Source organism: Bombina bombina, chromosome 7, assembly GCF_027579735.1.
Source record: "Bombina bombina isolate aBomBom1 chromosome 7, aBomBom1.pri, whole genome shotgun sequence".
NCBI classification, from domain to species: domain Eukaryota; kingdom Metazoa; phylum Chordata; class Amphibia; order Anura; family Bombinatoridae; genus Bombina; species Bombina bombina.
In genome coordinates this window covers 238,325,827-238,345,691 of record NC_069505.1, presented here as the reverse complement: position 1 = coordinate 238,345,691, position 19,865 = coordinate 238,325,827, and the positions used below count along the sequence as shown (strand labels likewise).

Here is a 19,865-nt window from a genome sequence, read left to right as displayed (position 1 = left end):
AAAATGGGCTGGCTCTTAAGCTTTGCATTCCTGCTTTTTAAATAAGGATAGCAAGGGAACAAAGAAAAATTTATAATAGTATTGAATTGCTTAAAATTGTTGCTCTATCTGAATCATTACATAAATAAATTGGGTTTAGTTTCCCTTTAAATGTATTTGTCTCAACATTACCACTTCAGCAAGAAAGCTATATCGTGTATCTACTACTTGGGTATGAAGAATGTGTTTTCTCAAATTACAATGTGCATATATTCAAGATGTGTTATTTGTTGTGAATGCAAAAACAGCTGCTCCTTTTTTTATTCTTGGGCGCCTATTTAACAAAGGTCTGTCGAACCTGATCCGACAGTGCGGATCATGTCCGACAGACCTCGCTGAATGCGGACAGCAATACGCTTTCCACATTCAGCATTGCACCAGCAGCTCTTGTGCACTGCTAGTGCAACGGCGCCCCCTGCAGATTCGCGGCCAATCGGGGGGGGGTGTCAATCAACCCAATCGTATTCAATCAGGTTGAATTGCGGCAATGTCTGTACGCCTCCTCAGAGCAGACGGACAGGTTATGGAGCAGCGGCCTTTAGACCGCTGTTTTATAACTGGTGTTTCTGGCGAGCCTGAAGACTCGCCAGAAACACAGGGCTTCAAGCTCTATACGGAGCTTGATAGATAGGCTCCTTGGTGTCATTTGTATGACCAACGACAAATCCCAATTAAATGTGCATGCCTATTATTTATATTATAACAACCTAAAACGCATTATGCTAAAAAAACCTAGAACAATTCTCTTCTGAACAAGAACAATTACAAATGTATTACAACCCAGCAATGGAGTTTTAAGTAAAGTGACAAGGCAGGACGTCTGCTGGCTAGACAGCGTAATGGGTTTTACTATTGATTCAAACTTATTTGTATAATCGACAAAAATTGTGTTACACACATAGATAAAGTCTAGCTTAGGAGCATTGCAGCTGCGGAACTGGAAACTGCTTGTCATTGGTGGCAATGTGTGACTACCACTCCTGATTTCCTTGCTGGCAGTCTTTTGGTCAGGAGCATTGCATGACAGTTCACAAGTGTGTCTTTACCTTTGTGTTTAACCCCTTTTTGGTCATCAAAGCCATAGAAAACTAAATTTAGTAATGCAAAAATTACACACAGTAATGAATTAGAGTGTCGTTCTTGCATTGAAATGTTACTTTAAATCTAAACTCACCAAATATTCTTTACAGGCTAATTACAGCACTTTTGTTTATAACTCTCTTGCTACAGAGAAATCATTCAGATTAATCTATAAAATCATTCTTAGTTTATTATTATTATTTAGCGCTGCGGAATCTGTTGGCACTCTATAACTAATTATTCTAACTTACACCCCCCCCCCCCCCCCCCCCGGATATTTGTCTCCAACTGTTTTCGAGAGATTTCATTTCACCAGGTACAAGTTGGTTATGAACAGAGGACAAAAATTCATATATAAGGGCATAAAAATGTAAAAATAAATTTTTCTCTTTTATGATGCAAATGCATTTTAAAATGAACTCCCCCTTTTTCACTATGAGCTAGTTTGTGCTCGCACATTAACCCCACTAGACCTCAGCTTTTTGCTCTTGTCGAGTTACGTGTGTAGTTGAAAAGTAAAAAGTATTTGCTTGCATGCTATTCCTGATACGCACAAAAAGCCGAACTTCATATATATCGCGACTGCATTAACGTATTCCCAAAGTGGGAAAAAACATAATTTATGTAAGAACTTACCTGATAAATTAATTTCTTTCATATTGGCAAGAGTCCATGAGCTAGTGACGTATGGGATATATAATCCTACCAGGTGGGGCAAAGTTTCCCAAACCTCAAAATGCCTATAAATACACCCCTCACCACACCCACAAAGCAGTTTAACGAATAGCCAAGTAGTGGGGTAATAAAGAAAGGAGTAAAAAGCATCAGCAAAGGAATTTGGAATTAATTGTGCTTTATACAAAAAAACATAACCACCATAAAAAGGGTGGGTCTCATGGACTCTTGCCAATATGAAATAAATGAATTTATCAGATAAGTTCTTACATAAATGAGGTTTTCTTTCATGTAATTGGCAAGAGTCCATGAGCTAGTGATGTATGGGATAGCAATACCCAAGATGTGGAACTCCACGCAAGAGTCACTAGAGAGGGAGGGATAAAAATAAAAACAGCCACGTTAATTCTCATTAAATGAAAAGAAAAAACTTAAAACATAAGTGAAGAATCAAACTGAAACAGCTGCCTGAAGAACTTTTCTACCAACCAAAAAAATTGTGAAAAAGTGAACAATTTTTTTTTATTTGATCACATTTGGCAGTGAAATGGTGGCATGAAATATACCAAGATGGGCCTAGATCAATACTTGGGGTTGTCTACTACACTACACTAAAGCTAAAATTAACCCTAGAAGCTCCCTACATGCTCCCTAATTAACCCCTTCACTGCTGGGCATAATACACGTGTGGTGCACAGTGGCATTTAGCGGCCTTCTAATTACCAAAAAGCAATGCCAAAGCCATATATGTCTGCTATTTCTGAACAAAGGAGATCCCAGAGAAGCTTTTACAACCATTTATGCCATAATTGCACAATTTGTTTGCAAATAATTTCAGTGAGAAACCTAAAGTTTGTGAAAAAGTGAACATTTTTTTTTTTTATTTGATCTCTTTGGCAGTGAAATGGTGGCATGAAATATACCAAAATGGGCCTAGATCAATACTTTGAGATGTCTTCAAAAAAAATATACATGTCAAGGGATATTAAGGGATTCCTGAAAGATATCAGTGTCCCAATGAAACTAGCGCTACATTTGAAAAAAAGTGGTTTGGAAATAGCAAAGTGCTACTTGTATTTATTGCCCTATAACTTGCAAAAACAGCAAAGAACATGTAAACATTGGGTATTTCTAAACTCAGGATAAACTTTTTAAACTATTTAGCATGGGTGTTTTTTGGTGGTTGTAGATGTGTAACAGATTTTGGGGGTCAAAGTTAGAAAAAGTGTGTTTTTCCATTTTTTCCTCATATTTTATATTTTTTTATAGTAAATTATAAGATATGATGAAAATAATGGTATCTTTAGAAAGTCGATTTAATGGCAAGAGAAATGGTATATAATATGTGTGGGTACAGTAAATGAGTAAGAGGAAAATTACAGCTAAACACAAACACCGCAAAAATGTAAAAATAGCCTTGGTCCCAAACGGACAGAAAATGGAGAAGTGCTGTGGTCATTAAGGGTTTAAAAGCCCAGGAAGTGGAAACTGATCTAGTAGAATGAGCTGTAATTCTCTGAGGCGGGGCTTGACCCAACTCCAAATAGGCTTGATGAATCAAATGTTTTAACCACGAGGTCAAGGAAACGGCAGAAGCCTTCTGACCTTTCCTGGAACCAGAAAAGATAACAAATAGACTAGAAGTCTTCCTGAAATCTTTAGTAGCTTCAACATAATATGTCAGAGCTCTCACCACATCCAAAGAATGTAAATATCTCTCCAAAGAATTCTTAGGATTAGGACACAAGAAAGGAACAATTTCCCTATTAATGTTAACCTTAGCTAAGAATTTAAATGAACTCCCCAAAACTGCCTTATCCTGATGAAAAATCAGAAAAGGAGATTCACAACAGAGAGCGGATAATTAAGAGACTCTTCTAGCAGAAGAGATGGCCAAAATATACAACACCAAGAAAGTAGTTTAATGTCCAAAGAATGCATAGGCTCAAATGGAGGAGCCTGTAAAGCCTTCAAAACCAAATTAAGACTCCAAGGAGGAGAGATTGATTTAATGACAGGCTTGATATGAACCAAAGCCTGCACAAAACAATGAATATCAGGAAGTTTAGCAATCTTTCTGTGAAATAAAACAGAAAGAGCAGAGATTTGTCCTTTCAAGGAACTTGCAGACAAACCTTTATCCAAACCATCCTGAAGAAACTGTAAAATTCTAGGAATTCTAAAAGTATTACAAGAGAATTTATGAGAAGAACACCATGAAATATAAGTCTTCCAATAATAATCTTTCTAGAAACAGATTTACGAGCCTGCAACATAGTATTAATCACTGAGTCAGAGAAACCTCTATGACTAAGCACTAAGCGTTCAATGTCCATACCTTCAAATTTAATGATTTGAGATCCTGATGGAAAAACAGACCTTGAGATAGAAGGTCTGGCCTTAATGGAAGTGGCCAAGGTTGGCAACTGGACATCTGAACAAGATCTGCATACCAAAACCTGAGAGACCATGCTGGAGCCACCAGCAGCACAAACTATTGCTCCATGATGATTTTGGAGTTCACTCTTGGAAGAAGAACTAGAGGCGGGAAAATAAAAGCAGGTTGATAACACCAAGGAAGTGTCAACGCATCCACTGCTTCCGCCTGATGATCCCTGGACCTGGACAGGTACCTGGAAATTTCTTGTTTAGATAAGATGCCATCAGATCTATTTCTGGAAGCCCCCACATCTGAACAATTTGAGAAAACACATCTGGGTGGAGAGATCATTCTTCCGGATGTAAAGTCTGACGACTGAGGTAATCCTCTTCCCAATTGTCTAAACCTGGGATATGAACCACAGAAATTAGACAGGAGCTGGATTCCACCCAAACAAGTATCCGAGATACTTCTTTCATAGCTTGAGGACTGTGAGTCCCACCCTGATGATTGACATATGCCACAGTTGTGATATTGTCTGTCTGAAAACAAATGAACGGTTCTCTCTTCAACAGAAGCCAAAACTGAAGAGCCCTGAGAATCACATGGAGTTCCAAAATATTGATTGGTAATCTCACCTCTTGAGATTTCCAAACCCCTTGTGCTTTCGGAGATCCCCAAACAGCTCCCAAACCTGAAAGACTCGCATCTGATCACAGTCCAAGTTGGACGAACGAAAGAGGTCCCTAGAATTATACGATGGTGATCTAACCTCCAAGTCAGAGAAAGTCAAACATTGGGATTTAAGGATATTAATTGTGATATCCTTGTATAATCCCTGCACCATTGGTTCAGCATACAAAGCTGGAGAGGTCTCATATGAAAACGAGCAAAGCGGATCGCGTCCGATGCTGCAGTCATGAGACCTAAAACTTCCATGCACATAGCTACTGAAGGGAATGACTGAGACTGAAGGTTCCGACAGGCTGCAACCAATTTCAAACGTCTCTTGTCTAGAGTTAGAGAGTCACTGAATCTATCTGGAAACCTAAAAAGGTTACCTTTGTCTGAGGAATCAAATAACTTTTTGGTAAATTGATCCTCCACTGGTTGATTCATGTGAGATTCTGCAGAACGTAAAGACTGAGCGAGTACCAAGATATCGTCCAAATAAAGAAACAGCGCAATACCCCTCTCTCTGATTACAGAGAGTAGGGCACCGAGAACCTTTGAAAAGATTCTTGGAGCTGTCGCTAGGCCAAAAGGAAGAGCAACAAATTGGTAATGCTTGTCTAGAAAAGAGAATCTCAGGAACTGATAGTGATCCGGATGAATTGGAATATGAAGATATGCATCCTGTAAGTCTATTAGGGACATATAATGCTCTTGCTGAACAAAAGGCAGAATAGTCCTTATAGTCACCATTTTGAAAGTTGGTATTCTTACATATCGATTCAAAATCTTTAGATCCAGAACTGGTCTGAATGAATTTTCTTTCTTTGGGATAATAAATAGATTTGAATAAAACCCCACACCCTGTTCCTGAAATGGAACTGGCATGATTACCCCTGATAACTCCAGGTCTGAAACATAATTCAGAAAAGCCTGAGCCTTTACTGGGTTTGCTGGAATGCGTGAGAGAAAAAATCTTCTCACAGGTGGTCTTACTCTGAATCCTATTCTGTACCCCTGAGAGACAATACTCTGAATCCAATGATTTTGGACCGAATTGATCCAAGCATCTTTAAAAAAATGTAATCTGCCCCCTACCAGCTGAGCTGATCTTCATCCATCGGCACGGAGCGGCTCCATCTTCAAGACATCTGACGCAGAGCATCCTCTTCCAACGAAGTCCAACTGAAGAATGAAGGTTCCTTTAAATGACGTCATCTAAGATGGCGTCCCTTGAATTCCGATTGGTTGATAGAATTCTATCAGCCAATCGGAATTAAGGTAGAAAAAAATCCTATTGGCTGATGCAATCAGCCAATAGGATTGAAGATCAATCCTACTGCATGATCCAATCAGCCAATAGGATTGAGCTGGCATTCTATTGGCTGTTCCAATCAGCCAATAGAATGCCAGTTAAATGCTATTGGCTGATTGCATTTTCTACTTTAATTCCGATTGGCTGATAGAATTCTATCAGCCAATCGGAATTGAAGGGACGCCATCTTGGATGACGTCATTTAAAGGAACCTTCATTCTGTGTTTAGCCATCGGAAGAAGAGGATGCTCCGCGTCGGATGTCTTAAAGATGGACCCGCACCACGCTGGATGGATGAAGATAGAAGATGTCGTCTGGATGAAGACTTCTGCCCGTCTGGAGGACCACTTCGCCCGGCTTGGATGAAGACTTGTCCCGGGTTCATTGAGGACTTTGGCCCGGTTGGGTGAAGACGTCTCCCAGTAAGGTGATCTTCAGGGAGTTAGGTTTTTTTAAGAGGGGATTGGGTGGGTTTTAGAGTAGGGTTGGTTGTGTGGGTGGTGGGTTTTAATGTTGGGGGGGAATTGTAATTTTTTTTTCAGGTAAAAGAGATGATTACTTTGGGGCAATGCCCCGCAAAAGGCCCTTTTAAGGGCTATTTGTAATTCAGTGTAGGGTAGGGCTTTTTATTTTGGGGGATTAGATAAAGTGTAATTAGCTTAAAAATATTGTAATTTCTTTATTATTTTCTGTAATTTAGTGTTTGTTTTTTTGGTACTTTAGATAATTTTATTTAATTGTAATTAATTGTATTTAATTTAGGTAATTAATTTAATTGTAGTGTAGTTTTGGGTGTGATTGTAACTTAGGTTAGGTTTTATTTTACAGGTGAATTTGTCTTTATTTTAACTAGGTAGTTATTAAATAGTTAATAACTATTTAATAACTATTGTACCTAGTTAAAATAAATACAAAGTTGCCTGTAAAATAAAAATAAACCCTAATCTAGCTACAATCTAACTATTAGTTATATTGTAGCTAGCTTAGGGTTTATTTTATAGGTAAGTATTTAGCTTTAAATAGGAATTATTTATTTAATTGTTGTAATTTTATTTAGATTTATTTAAATTATATTTAAATTAGGGGTTAGGGTTAGACTTAGGTTTAGGGGTTAATAACTTTATTATAGTGTTGGCGACGTTGGGGGCGGCAGATTAGGGGTTAATAAATGTAGTTAGGTTGCGGCGACATTGGGGGCAGCAGATTAGGGGTTCATAAGTATAATGTAGGTGGCGGCAGTGTCCGGAGCGCCAGATTAGGGGTTAATAATATAATGTAGGTGTCGGCAATGTCGGGGGCAGCAGATTAGGGGTTAATAAGTGTAAGATTAGGGGTGTTTAGACTCGGGGTTCATGTTAGGGTGTTAGGTGTAGACATAAATGTATTTTCCCCATAGGAATCAACAGGGCTGCGTATGGAGCTAAAAGCTGCTTTTTTGCAGGTGTTAGGTCTTTTTTCAGCCGGCTCTCCCGCATTGATTCCTATGGGGAAATCGTGCACAAGCACGTTTAGCCAGCTCCCTACTAACATAAGAAGCGTTGGTATTGAGGTGAGATGTGGAGCAAAATTTTGCTCTACAATCACTTTTTTGCTGTTAACGCCAGGTTTGTAAAAACCCGTAATACCAGCGCTGTCTGTAAGTGAGCGGTGAGCATAAACTGCTCGTTAGCACTGCATAGCCTCTAACGCAAAACTCTTAATCTAGGTGTTTGTGTTGGTGTCTTTGCGTATAGAAAACATTAAACATGGTGCAAATAGAGTTATAAAATATAAATATATGAAGTTAGCTATAGATTTTGTATTTAATTTTTATCTCTATATCCATTAGTGTGACAAGTTTGGTGCAAACATTTAAAAACAATTTGAATATTGTCCGCTTGCTTTGTAATGAGAGACAAATTTGTAGAAATAATATTGTCCCCTTGTTTTGTAATGAGAGACAAATTTGTAACATAATCCATAAGTAGTAATGTATTTCTCATTTTTATCCCTATATCTACTAGTGCACCAAATGTGGAGCAATAATATTGTTTGATTTAGAAAGAGTATACAAATTTAATAAAGTTTCTAATTTACTTTTATTATGTAATATACTTCATTCTCTTGCAGCATCAAACATAAGCTTTCAGTGTTTTCAGACTTCCATTGAGTTCTATGGCATCTGCGACCTCAAGGGTGGCGAATTGAAAACTAGGCACGCTGAGTTGGTAAAGATGCGAGCATAAATGTAGAATTTTTTATAACTTTGTGAGAGCTTCAAATAATGTACAATAGGAGGGCGAATGAACACAATTCCGCTCGAATGCCACAGGTTTTCAACTTGCGTCGATCTGCGTCGGATTGAGATCGCGGGATCATATGTTACATCACAAATTTCAATATTTTGCCGATGTTGACGCTTTGATAACTATGGCGGATCAATCTTGCGACAATTACAATGCGGAATTCCAGCATATTTTCAGGTGATGCTTTGATAACTATCCCCCTAAAGGTGAACAGCTCATCACAGGGGTTTAAATGGCTCAGCATTTAAAGGGTTATATACCAGTATTTTTTTTTAAAAAAATGCTAATTTCCAGTATAATCAATACAGGTTTCACATTGAAAAAATACTGTTATTACATTGTTCTCTGCATTAATGTAAAAAAAATAAAAAATAGTGATGTACAATGTAACTGCCAGCAATAGAGATTTTCATGCAATTTAAAGCAAATTAAAATAAATTCTATAGTCACTTTGTGGGCTTTCTGAGGTCACAAGATAATATAACCAAACAGAGAATCAGAGACATGACTTCTTCACTGCAAATCTGTTCATCAGGTTCCTTGTGTGCAAGAAGCCACTATTATATCCAACATCGTACGAAGAACCCTTAATGCGTTAGTTAGGACAGATATCAGCCTTTATCATTTTCCAGATGGAAGCCTTAATGAGATTTTCATACAGACCATCTGGAGCCTCAATCCAGACCCTAGAATTAAAATAAGATCAAATTGTGAGTCATGCAGGCTGATGAATGATATATCTAATAAGACATCCACCTTATGACCCAACTAATAAATCTTAGCTTTAATCTTACAGAAATCTCCATTTACCTTAGTGTTTAATTCTATATGACACACATATTTGTATATGAAAACCTGCAATTAGCCTAAGGACGGATCTAAATTATCACCGGGTTATGCACTTATCAGTGGAGCTATACAAGCAAGATAGGCTAAATTCAATGACAGGTCCATGAGAATAAAGCTCCCGTCCCTTGACAAGATTCATAAAGAGATTGTATGTCGGACTGACAGTCCCATAGAAATAATATGGTGCATATCCTTTATCCATTTGTTTGCAGCAGCTGGTGTGACTTTAATAAACATAAATAAAATGTTTAATACAGTCCAGGCAGGTATAAATGTTACAGTTCAATGTCCCTTTAAATTTTCAAATTTTGAATTTTTTGTTAAAGGGATATGAAACTTCAAATTTTTCTTTCATGATTTCATGATAGTACTTACATTGGTATCCTTTGTTGAAAGAGGAGCAGCAATGCACTGCTTAGAGCTAGCTAAACACATTGGTAAGTCAACAAGAGGCATTTATGTGCAGCCACCAATCAGCAGCCTGCTTAAATCTGCTGAGCCTACCTAGGTATGCTTTTCAAGGATAGGATACCAGGAGAACTGATCACATTTGATAATAAAAGTAAATTGGAAAGTTGTTTAAAATTTGAATTACGAAGGGAAAAATGTTAATGTCCTTTTAATAGCTTGGTGTAAATGATGGCTGCAACAGATTGCTTTGCAATTTGCACTCACAGATCTCCTCTTTTAACAAACCTTTTAATGCATCGTAATATTATTTTGTAAAGTCTGCAACTTTTTTAAAAATACCATTTAAATCATAACAGGAAAACTAAGCACTAAAAACATTTCATGCATTTCTATGGAACCAAGGAACCAAGGTTATACTGCAAGTATCTGAATTAGTTACTGGTAGCACTAGGGGTTAAAATATATGTAAAATATACCTCCCATTATTTGTGGCTGGTATCAGGGATTCAGGAGGTTGATGAGGGCTTGTCACTGTTTTGTAGGCGGAACTGTGTTCAGAGGGGTAAAATCATGGGCGGTTAGTGGGTGGGGCTGTGGGAGTGTCTGGTTGGTCAGTGGGTGTGTCATGGCAGTTTGTGTCAGGGCCTTACTGGGAATAAAAAGCAGCCCTGGAAAAATGACAGACCATCCCTATATTTCATAATGTCTGCAGAATGCACGCACAACACATAGATTGTAAGTTTCCATGGGAAGAGGGCCCTCAAATATGTGTTTGTAAAATTTTGTCTCTTACAAGTTTGATATCATTGTTTTATTTACATGAATTGTACCCATGGACAGAGCTACGGAATATGTTGGCGCTTCATAAATAAAGTATAATAATAATATATATATAATAATAATATATATATATATATGTATGTGTGTGTGTATATATATATATATATATATATATATATATATATATATATATATATATATATATATATATATATATATATATATATATATATATACACATACACATACACATACACATACACATACACATACACATACACATACACACATACACATACACATACACACACACATACACACACACATATATATATATATATATATATATATATATATATATATATATATATATATATATATATATATATATATATATATATATATATATATATATATATATATATATATATATATATATATATATATATATATATATACATATACATATAAGGAAGGAGAGAGAAATAAAACCGAAAAAGACAGTGTCATATTACTATAGGAAAGGATGGAATACATACTTTCGCCTAGATTTAGAATTTTGATGGTAAAGACCCGTGGTGCTAACGAGGCTTTTTTTTCCAGCACACCCTTAAGACAATGCTGGTATTTAGAGTTGTCTGAATGGCTGCGTTAGCCTCAGAAAAGGGAGCGTGGAGCATAATTTAGCTCCACTTCAACCCTCAATACCAGCGTTGCCTACGGTAGCGGTAAGCAGGAAAAACGTGCTTGTGCACGATATCCCCATAGGAAACAATGGGGCTGAGCTGGCTGAAAAAAACCTAACACCTGCAAAAAAAGCGTTCAGCTCCTAACGCAGCCCCATTGTTTCCTATGGGGAAATATTCTCTAAGTCTACACCTAACACCCTAACATGAACCCCGAGTCTAAACACCCCTAACCTTACACTTATTAACCCCTAATCGCTGGCACCTGCATTATATTATTAACCCCTAATCTGCCGCTCCAGACACCGCCGCAACCTACATTATAGCTATGAACCCCTAATCTACTGCCCCTAACATCGCCGACACCTATATTATATTTATTACCCCCTAACCTGCCCCCCCAACCGTCGCCGCCATGTACCTACACTTATTAACCGCTAATCTGCCGACCGGACCTCGCCGCCACTATAATAAATGTATTAACCCCTAAACCGCTGCACTCCTGCCTCGCAAACACTATAATAAATTGTATTAACCCCTAATCTGCCCTCCCTAACATCGCCGACACCTACCTACAAATATTAACCCCTAATCTCCCACCCGCAACGTTGCCGCTACTATAATAAATGTATTAACCCCTAAACCTAAGTCTAACCCTAACACCCCCTAACTTAAATATCATTTAAATAAAACAAACTAAATTTACTATAATTAAATAAATTATTCCTATTTAAAACTAAATACTTACCTATAAAATAAACCCTAATATAGCTACAATTTAACTAATAATTACATTGTAGCTATTTTACGGTTTATTTTTATTTTACAGGCAAGTTTGTATTTATTTTAACTAGGTACAATATTTAATAGCTACCTAGTTAAAATAATTACAAAATTACCTGTAAAATAATTCCTAACCTAAGTTACAATTAAACCTAACACTACACTATCAATAAATTAATTAAATAAATTACCTACAATTAGCTAAACTAAAATACAATTAAATAAACTAATCTATAATGCAAAAAAACCAAACACAGACAGAAAATTAATCTAAGCCCCCTAATAAAATAAAAAAGCCCCCTAAAATAATAAAATGCCCTACCCTATTCTAAATTAAAAAATAACCAGCTCTTTTACCAGCCCTTAAAAGGGCTTTTTGCGGGGCACTGCCCCAAAGTAATCAGCTCTTTTACCTGTAAATAAAAATACAATACCCCCCAACATTAAAACCCACCACCCACATACCCCTACTCTGATAGAATTCTATCAGCCAATCGGAATTCGAGAGACGCCATCTTGGATGACGTCCCTTAAAGGAACCGTCATTCATCATTAGTCCGTCGGTTGAAGAGGATGGCTCTGCGTCGGCTGGCAGGAAGATGGCTCCGCTCCGCTCCGGATGGATGAAGATAGAAGACCCCGCTTGGATGAAGACTTCTACCTGATGGAGGACATCTTGTTGCTCCGCTTGGATGAAGAATTCGGCTCGGCTGAGTGAAGACGACTCAAGGTAGGGAGATCTTGAGGGGGTTAGTGTTAGGTTTATTTAAGGGGGGTTTGGGTGGGTTAGAGTAGGGATATGTGGGTGGTGGGTTTCAATGTTGGGGGGTATTGTATTTTTATTTACAGGTAAAAGAGCAGATTACTTTGGGGCAATGCACCGCAAAAAGCCCTTTCAAGGGCTGGTAAAAGAGCTGGTTACTTTTTAATTTAGAATAGGGTAGGGCATTTTATTATTTTGGGGGGCTTTTTTATTTTATTAGGGGGCTTAGATTAGGTGTAATTAGTTTAAACTTCTTGTTCATTTTTTTTATTTTCTGTAATTTAGTGTTTGTTTGTTTTTGTATTATAGATTAGTTTATTTAATTGTATTTTAGTTTAGCTAATTGTAGGTAATTTAATTAATTTATTGATAGTGTAGTGTTAGGTTTAATTGTAACTTAGGTTAGGATTTATTTTACAGGTAATTTTGTAATTATTTTAACTAGGTAGCTATTAAATAGTTAACTATTTAATAGCTATTGTACCTAGTTAAAATAAATACAAAGTTGCCTGTAAAATAAATATTAATCCTAAAATAGCTACAATGTAACTATTAATTATATTGTAGCTATATTAGGGTTTATTTTATAGGTAAGTATTTAGTTTTAAATAGGAATAATTTATTTTATTTAATTATAGTAAATTTAGTTCGTTTTATTTAAATGATATTTAAGTTTGGGGGTGTTAGGGTTAGACTTAGGGTTAGGGGTTTATACATTTATTATAGTAGTGGCGACGTTGCGGGTGGGAGATTAGGGGTTAATAATTGTAGGTAGGTGGCAGCGATGTTAGGGAGGGCAGATTAGGGGTTAATACAATTTATTATAGGGTTTGCGAGGCGGGAGTGCGGCGGTTAATACATTTATTATAGTGGCGGCGAGGTCCGGTCGGCAGATTAGGGGTTAATAAGTGTAGGTAGGTGGCAGCGACGGTTGGGGGGGGGCAGATTAGGGGGTAATAAATATAATATAGGTGTCGGCGATGTTAGGGACAGCAGATTAGGGGTTCATAGATATAATGTAGGTTGCGGCGGTGTCCGGAGCCGCAGATTATGGGTTAAAAAATTTTTATTATAGTGTTTGCGATGTGGGGGGCCTCGGTTTAGGGGTTCATAGGTAGTTTATGGGTATTAGTGTACTTTATAGCACAGTAGTTCAGAGCTTTATGTTCCGGCGTTAGCCCATAAAGCTCTTAACTACTGACTTTTTTTTTGCGGCTGGAGTCTTGTCGGTAGAGGGTCTACCGCTCACTTCTTCCAAGACTTTAAATACCAGCGTTGGGCAAATCCCATAGAAAGGATAGAAAAGGCAATTGAGAAGATCTGCGGTAGCCTCGAGTCGCGGAAAGAAAGTGAGCAGTAGACCCTTTCCTGTCTGACTCTAAATACCAGCGGGCGGTCAAAAGCAGCGTTAGGACCCCTTAACGCTGCTTTTGACGGCTAACGCCAAACTTTAAATCTAGCCGTTAATTAACAAAATTTTGCCTACCAGGAATGTTAAAGGGACATAATACTCATATGCTAAATTACTTGAATGTGATGCAGTATAACTGTAAAAAGCTCACTGGAAAATATCACCTGAGCATCTCTATGTAAAAAGGAAGATATTTTACCTCACAATTTCTTCAGCTCACCAGAGTAAATGCTCTGTCAACAGTTATACTTCAGCTGCTGACCAGCTGCAAGCTGAAAACACATTAAAAAAAGCTATAGCAAATCAATATCAGCAGTGCCGAGGTCTTGCATTGCTTTTCTGTGATCTCATGAGATTTCATAGTAAACTTCCTTAAACTAAATAGGGAAATAACATGACTGTGCCTGCACATGTCAGATGCACACTCCCTTGCAAGTCCTGGGACAAGTGTCCTGGTTTAATTTGTTTTATTGAAAAGAAAGAAAAAAAGACAATGTACATCCTGAGTTGAATGCCACACTGAAATTCATGATACAGAAGTGTGATTCACAGACCACGAAAAAGAGCAATAAAAAATATAAAAATAAACCATAACATCACATATCTTCTGCAATATACTTCTTAAAATGATATCCTCTTGCCTAAGAGGTTCCAATTATACTTAAAGTAATAAACAACATATTAGGTCAATAATCAGCATTTGACTTGATTAGTGGCATCAAACACAACAATCTACTTCAGCATATATGGTAAATTACATTTTGTAAAGGGGTAACAAATTGGTTGAGTGCTATTGTTATATGTTTTTCTTGTAGCGCATAGATAAATCAAATTCTATCACTGTTTGTGTTTGCAATAAATTAACAAGTTTATAAAGAGAGTTCCTTATTGTTTTTCCATGATTTAAGGATCAAGTATCTGCACCCCAAGATTACTGTGTGAATAAAAAAAGAGTTATTTTGTCTATTCTTTTTCTCGTATAAGAGAAATATATTATATTTATTTAGAATATTCTTATCTTTAAGAATCCTATTGAGCTGAAAATCATGCAACACCAGCATTTTTTTATTTTAGGACAATCCCAAAATTAATGTGTCCAAACTGCATCTATCAATTTACATTTAGGGCAGAAAGTCAAGGCATTAGGGTACCATTTTTTAATAGTGGCTGGAGTAACATTTGTTGATTTATTGATTTAATTCAAGATTTTCGACCTGCTGCAGATAAAGTGGCATTCTCCACTTGTTGGATACTTTGTATAATACTAAGCTCTTCAATATTTTCTAGATCTTGTGACCATTTTACAACTAGATTTTGTATGTGTTTATCCACTGAGATCTTAAATATCAGTTTGTACCAATACTTAATGGAATGTGTTCCTTGTTTAAATAACGATAGGCCCATCTGTATATCCGAATGGTCCCAAGAGAAATCATACCCTTTCGTTATCTTATAAAACCAATGGCGAATTTGTAGATAAGCATAAAAGTCAGACGGCTAGACTAAGAGTTCTGCGGCCAAAGGGGTGCGTTAGCTATGCGTGCTTTTTTTCTCCTGCACCTTTTAAATACAGCTGGTATTTAGAGTTCACAGAAGGGCTGCGTTAGGCTCCAAAAAGGGAGCGTATAGCATATTTACCGCCACTGCAACTCTTGATACCAGCGGTGCTTACGGACGCATCCAGCTTCAAAAACGTGCATGTGCACGATTCCCCCATAGGAAACAATGGGGCTGTTTGAGCTGAAAAAAAACATAACACCTGCAAAAAAGCAGCGTTCAGCTCCTAACGCAGCCGCATTGTTTCCTATGGGGAAATACTTCCTACGTCTGCACCTAGCACCCTAACATGTACCCCGAGTCTAAACACCCCTAACCTTACACTTATTAACCCCAATCTGACGCCCCCGCTATCGCTGACCCCTGCATATTATTATTAACCCCTAATCTCCCGCTCCGTACACCGCCGCCAGCTACGTTATCCCTATGTACCCCTAACATCGCCGACCACTATGTTATATTTATTAACCCCTAATCTGCCGCCCCCGCTATTGCTGACACCTGCATATTATTATTAACCCCTAATCTGCCGCTCCGTACACCGCTGCAACATACATTATAGTTATGTACCCCTAATCTGCTGCCCCTAACACCGCCGACCCCTATATTATATTTATTAACCCCTAATCTGCCCCCCACAACGTCGCCGCCAGCTACCTACAATAATTAACCCCTAATCTGCCGACCGGAGCTCACCGCTACTATAATAAATGTATTAACCCCTAAAGCTAAGTCTAACCCTAACACTAACACCCCCCTAAGTTCAATATAATTTAAATCTAACGAAATAAATTAACTCTTATTAAATAAATTATTCCTATTTAAAGCTAAATACTTACCTGTAAAATATACCCTAATATAGCTACAATATAAATAATAATTATATTGTAGCTATTTTAGGATTAATATTTATTTTACAGGCAACTTTGTATTTATTTTAATCAGGTACAATAGCTATTAAATAGTTAATAACTATTTAATAGCTACCTAGTTAAAGTAATTACAAAATTACCTGTAAAATAAATCCTAACCTAAGTTGCAATTAAACCTAACACTACACTATCAATAAATAAATTAAAAAAAATACCTACATATAAATACAATGAAATAAACTAACTAAAGTACAAAAAATAAAAAAAGCTAAGTTACAAAAAAAAAAAAATATTTCCAAACATTAGAAAAATATTACAACAATTTTAAACTAATTACACCTACTCTAAGCCCCCTAATAAAATAACAAAGACCCCCAAAATAAAAAAAATGCCCTACCCTATTCTAAATTTAAAAAGTTCAAAGCTCTTTTACCTTACCAGCCCTGAAAAGGGCCCTTTGCGGGGCATGCCCCAAAGAATTCAGCTCTTTTGCCTGTAAAAAACACATACAATACCCCCCCAACATTACAACCCACCACCCACATACCCCTAATCTAACCCAAACCCCCCTTAAATAAACCTAACACTAAGCCCCTGAAGATCTTCCTACCTTATCTTCACCTCGCCGGGTATCACACCGATCCGTCCTGGCTCCGATGTCTTGATCCAAGCCCAAGCGGGAGTCTGAAGATGTCCATGATCCGGCTGAAGTCTTCTATCAACGGCATCTTCAATCTTCTTTCTTCCGGAACCATCATCTTCCAGCCGACGCGGATCCAACCTCTTCTACCGACGCCTACTCGCCGAATGACGGTTCCTTTAAATGACGTCATCCAAGATGGCGTCCGTCGGATTCCGATTGGCTGATAGGATTCTTATCTATCGCCATCTTGGATAACGTCATTTAAAGGAACCGTCATTCGGCGAGTAGGCGTCGGTAGAAGAGGTTGGATCCGTGTCGTCTGGAAGATGATGGCTCCGGAAGAAAGAAGATTTAAGATGCCGTTGATAGAAGACTTCAGCCAGATCATGGACCTCTTAAGCTCCCGCTTGGATGAAGACTTCAGCCGGATCATGGACATCTTCAGCCCCCCGCTTGGGCTTGGATCAAGACATCGGAGCCAGGACGGATCGGTGTGATACCCGGCGAGGTGAAGATAAGGTAGGAAGATCTTCAGGGGCTTAGTGTTAGGTTTATTTAAGGGGGGTTTGGGTTAGATTAGGGGTATGTGGGTGGTGGGTTGTAATGTTGGGGGGGTATTGTATGTGTTTTTTTACAGGCAAAAGAGCTGAATTCTTTGGGGCATGCCCGCAAAGGGCCCTTTTCAGGGCTGGTAAGGTAAAAGAGCTTTGAACTTTTTTAATTTAGAATAGGGTAGGGCATTTTTTTATTTTGGGGGTCTTTGTTATTTTATTAGGGGGCTTAGAGTAGGTGTAATTAGTTTAAAATTGTTGTAATATTTTTCTAATGTTTGCAAATATTTTTTTTTTTTTGTAACTTAGCTTTTTTTATTTTTTGTACTTTAGTTAGTTTATTTCATTGTATTTATTTGTAGGTATTTTAATTTATTTATTGATAGTGTAGTGTTAGGTTTAATTGTAGATAATTGTAGGTAGTTTATTTAATTAATTTATTGATAGTGTAGTGTAGGTTTAATTGTAACATAGGTTAAGATTTATTTTACAGGTAATTTTGTAATTATTTTAACTAGGTAACTATTTAATAGTTATTAACTATTTAATAGCTATTGTACCTGGTTAAAATAATTACAAAGTTGCCTGTAAAATAAATATTAATCCTAAAATAGCTACAATATAATTATTATTTATATTGTAGCTATATTAGGGTTGATTTTACAGGTAAGTATTTAGCTTTAAATAGGAATAATTTATTTAATAAGAGTTAATTTATTTTGTTAGATTTAAATTATATTTAATTTAGGGGGTGTTAGGGTTAGGGTTAGACTTAGCTTTAGGGGTTAATACATTTATTATAGTAGCGGTGAGATCCGGTCGGCAGATTAGGGGTTAATAATTGTAGGTAGGTGGAGGCGACGTTGGGGGCGGCAGATTAGGGGTTAATAAATATAATATAGGGGTCGGCGGTGTTAGGGGCAGCAGATTAGGGGTACATAGGGATAATCTAGCTGGCGGCGGTGTACAGAGCGGCAGATTAGGGGTTAAAAAAATATGCAGGTGTCAGCGATAGCGGGGGCGGCAGATTAGGGGTTAATAAATATAATATAGGGGTCGACGATGTTAGGGGCAGCAGATTAGGGGTACATAGGGATAACGTAGCTGGCGGCGGTGTACGGAGCGGCAGATTAGGGTTTAAAACATTTTAATAGAGTGGTGGCGATGTGGGGGGACCTCGGTTTAGGGGTACATAGGTAGTTTATGGGTGTTAGTGTACTTTAGAGCACAGTAGTTAAGAGCTTTATAAACCAGCGTTAGCCCAGAAAGCTCTTAACTACTGACTTATTTCTGCGGCTGGAGTATTGTCGTTAGATTTCTAACGCTCACTTCAGCCAAGACTCTAAATACCGGCGTTAGAAAGATCCCATTGAAAAGATAGGATACGCAAATGGCGTAGGGGGATCTGCGGAATGGAAAAGTCGCGGCTGCAAAGTGAGCGTTAGACCCTTTCCTGACTGACTCCAAATACCAGCGGGCGGTAAAAAACAGCGTTAGGACCCTCTAACGCTGGTTTTGACGGCTACCGCCCAACTCTAAATCTAGGCCAGAGTTTGGGAGATCGTAAACTGTTTTTAAAGAGTCAAAAGTGACAACAAAAACTTTAATCCTTTTTTGAACCATCATTATTGTTTAATCCTTCTATGAAGCAAGGATTCCCCGTTATTGGTAATAAATGGGAGATATAGTAGTTTGTTTTCACCATTTCACATAAAGTTTGCCTTTAATAATATTATATATAATTGACAGCCTCTTTTTTTCGCGTGGGATATATTGTTAAGGACAGTGAAGTAATTCCTGCAAAGAAAAGGGATATACCATATTCCTCCCTATTACTGAAGAGGCTAAGGGGCCAATTTATCAATGTCTGGCGGACATGATACGTCCCTATATTTCCTTTGTCCGTCAGCCAGTCCATTGCAATCTTTTCAAGACCGATAATATTATATATATATATATATATATATATATATATATATATATATATATATATATATATATATATATATATATATATTACACAGAGAGAAAGAAGCACACTCACAGGAACGAATAACTGGCTCAATACTATTGTTAGCCTGTTCTATGGCGATTTACCACCTGGGTGCAGCTT

The 19,865-nt window shown here is 37.4% G+C and overlaps 1 protein-coding gene across 1 annotated transcript in view; it reads left to right on the top strand.

Moving 5' to 3' along the window:
• The window catches only part of PTPN5 (protein tyrosine phosphatase non-receptor type 5), a 244,290-nt gene that overhangs the window by 14,626 nt on the left and 209,799 nt on the right, over positions 1-19,865 (top strand). The window lies entirely within an intron of this gene.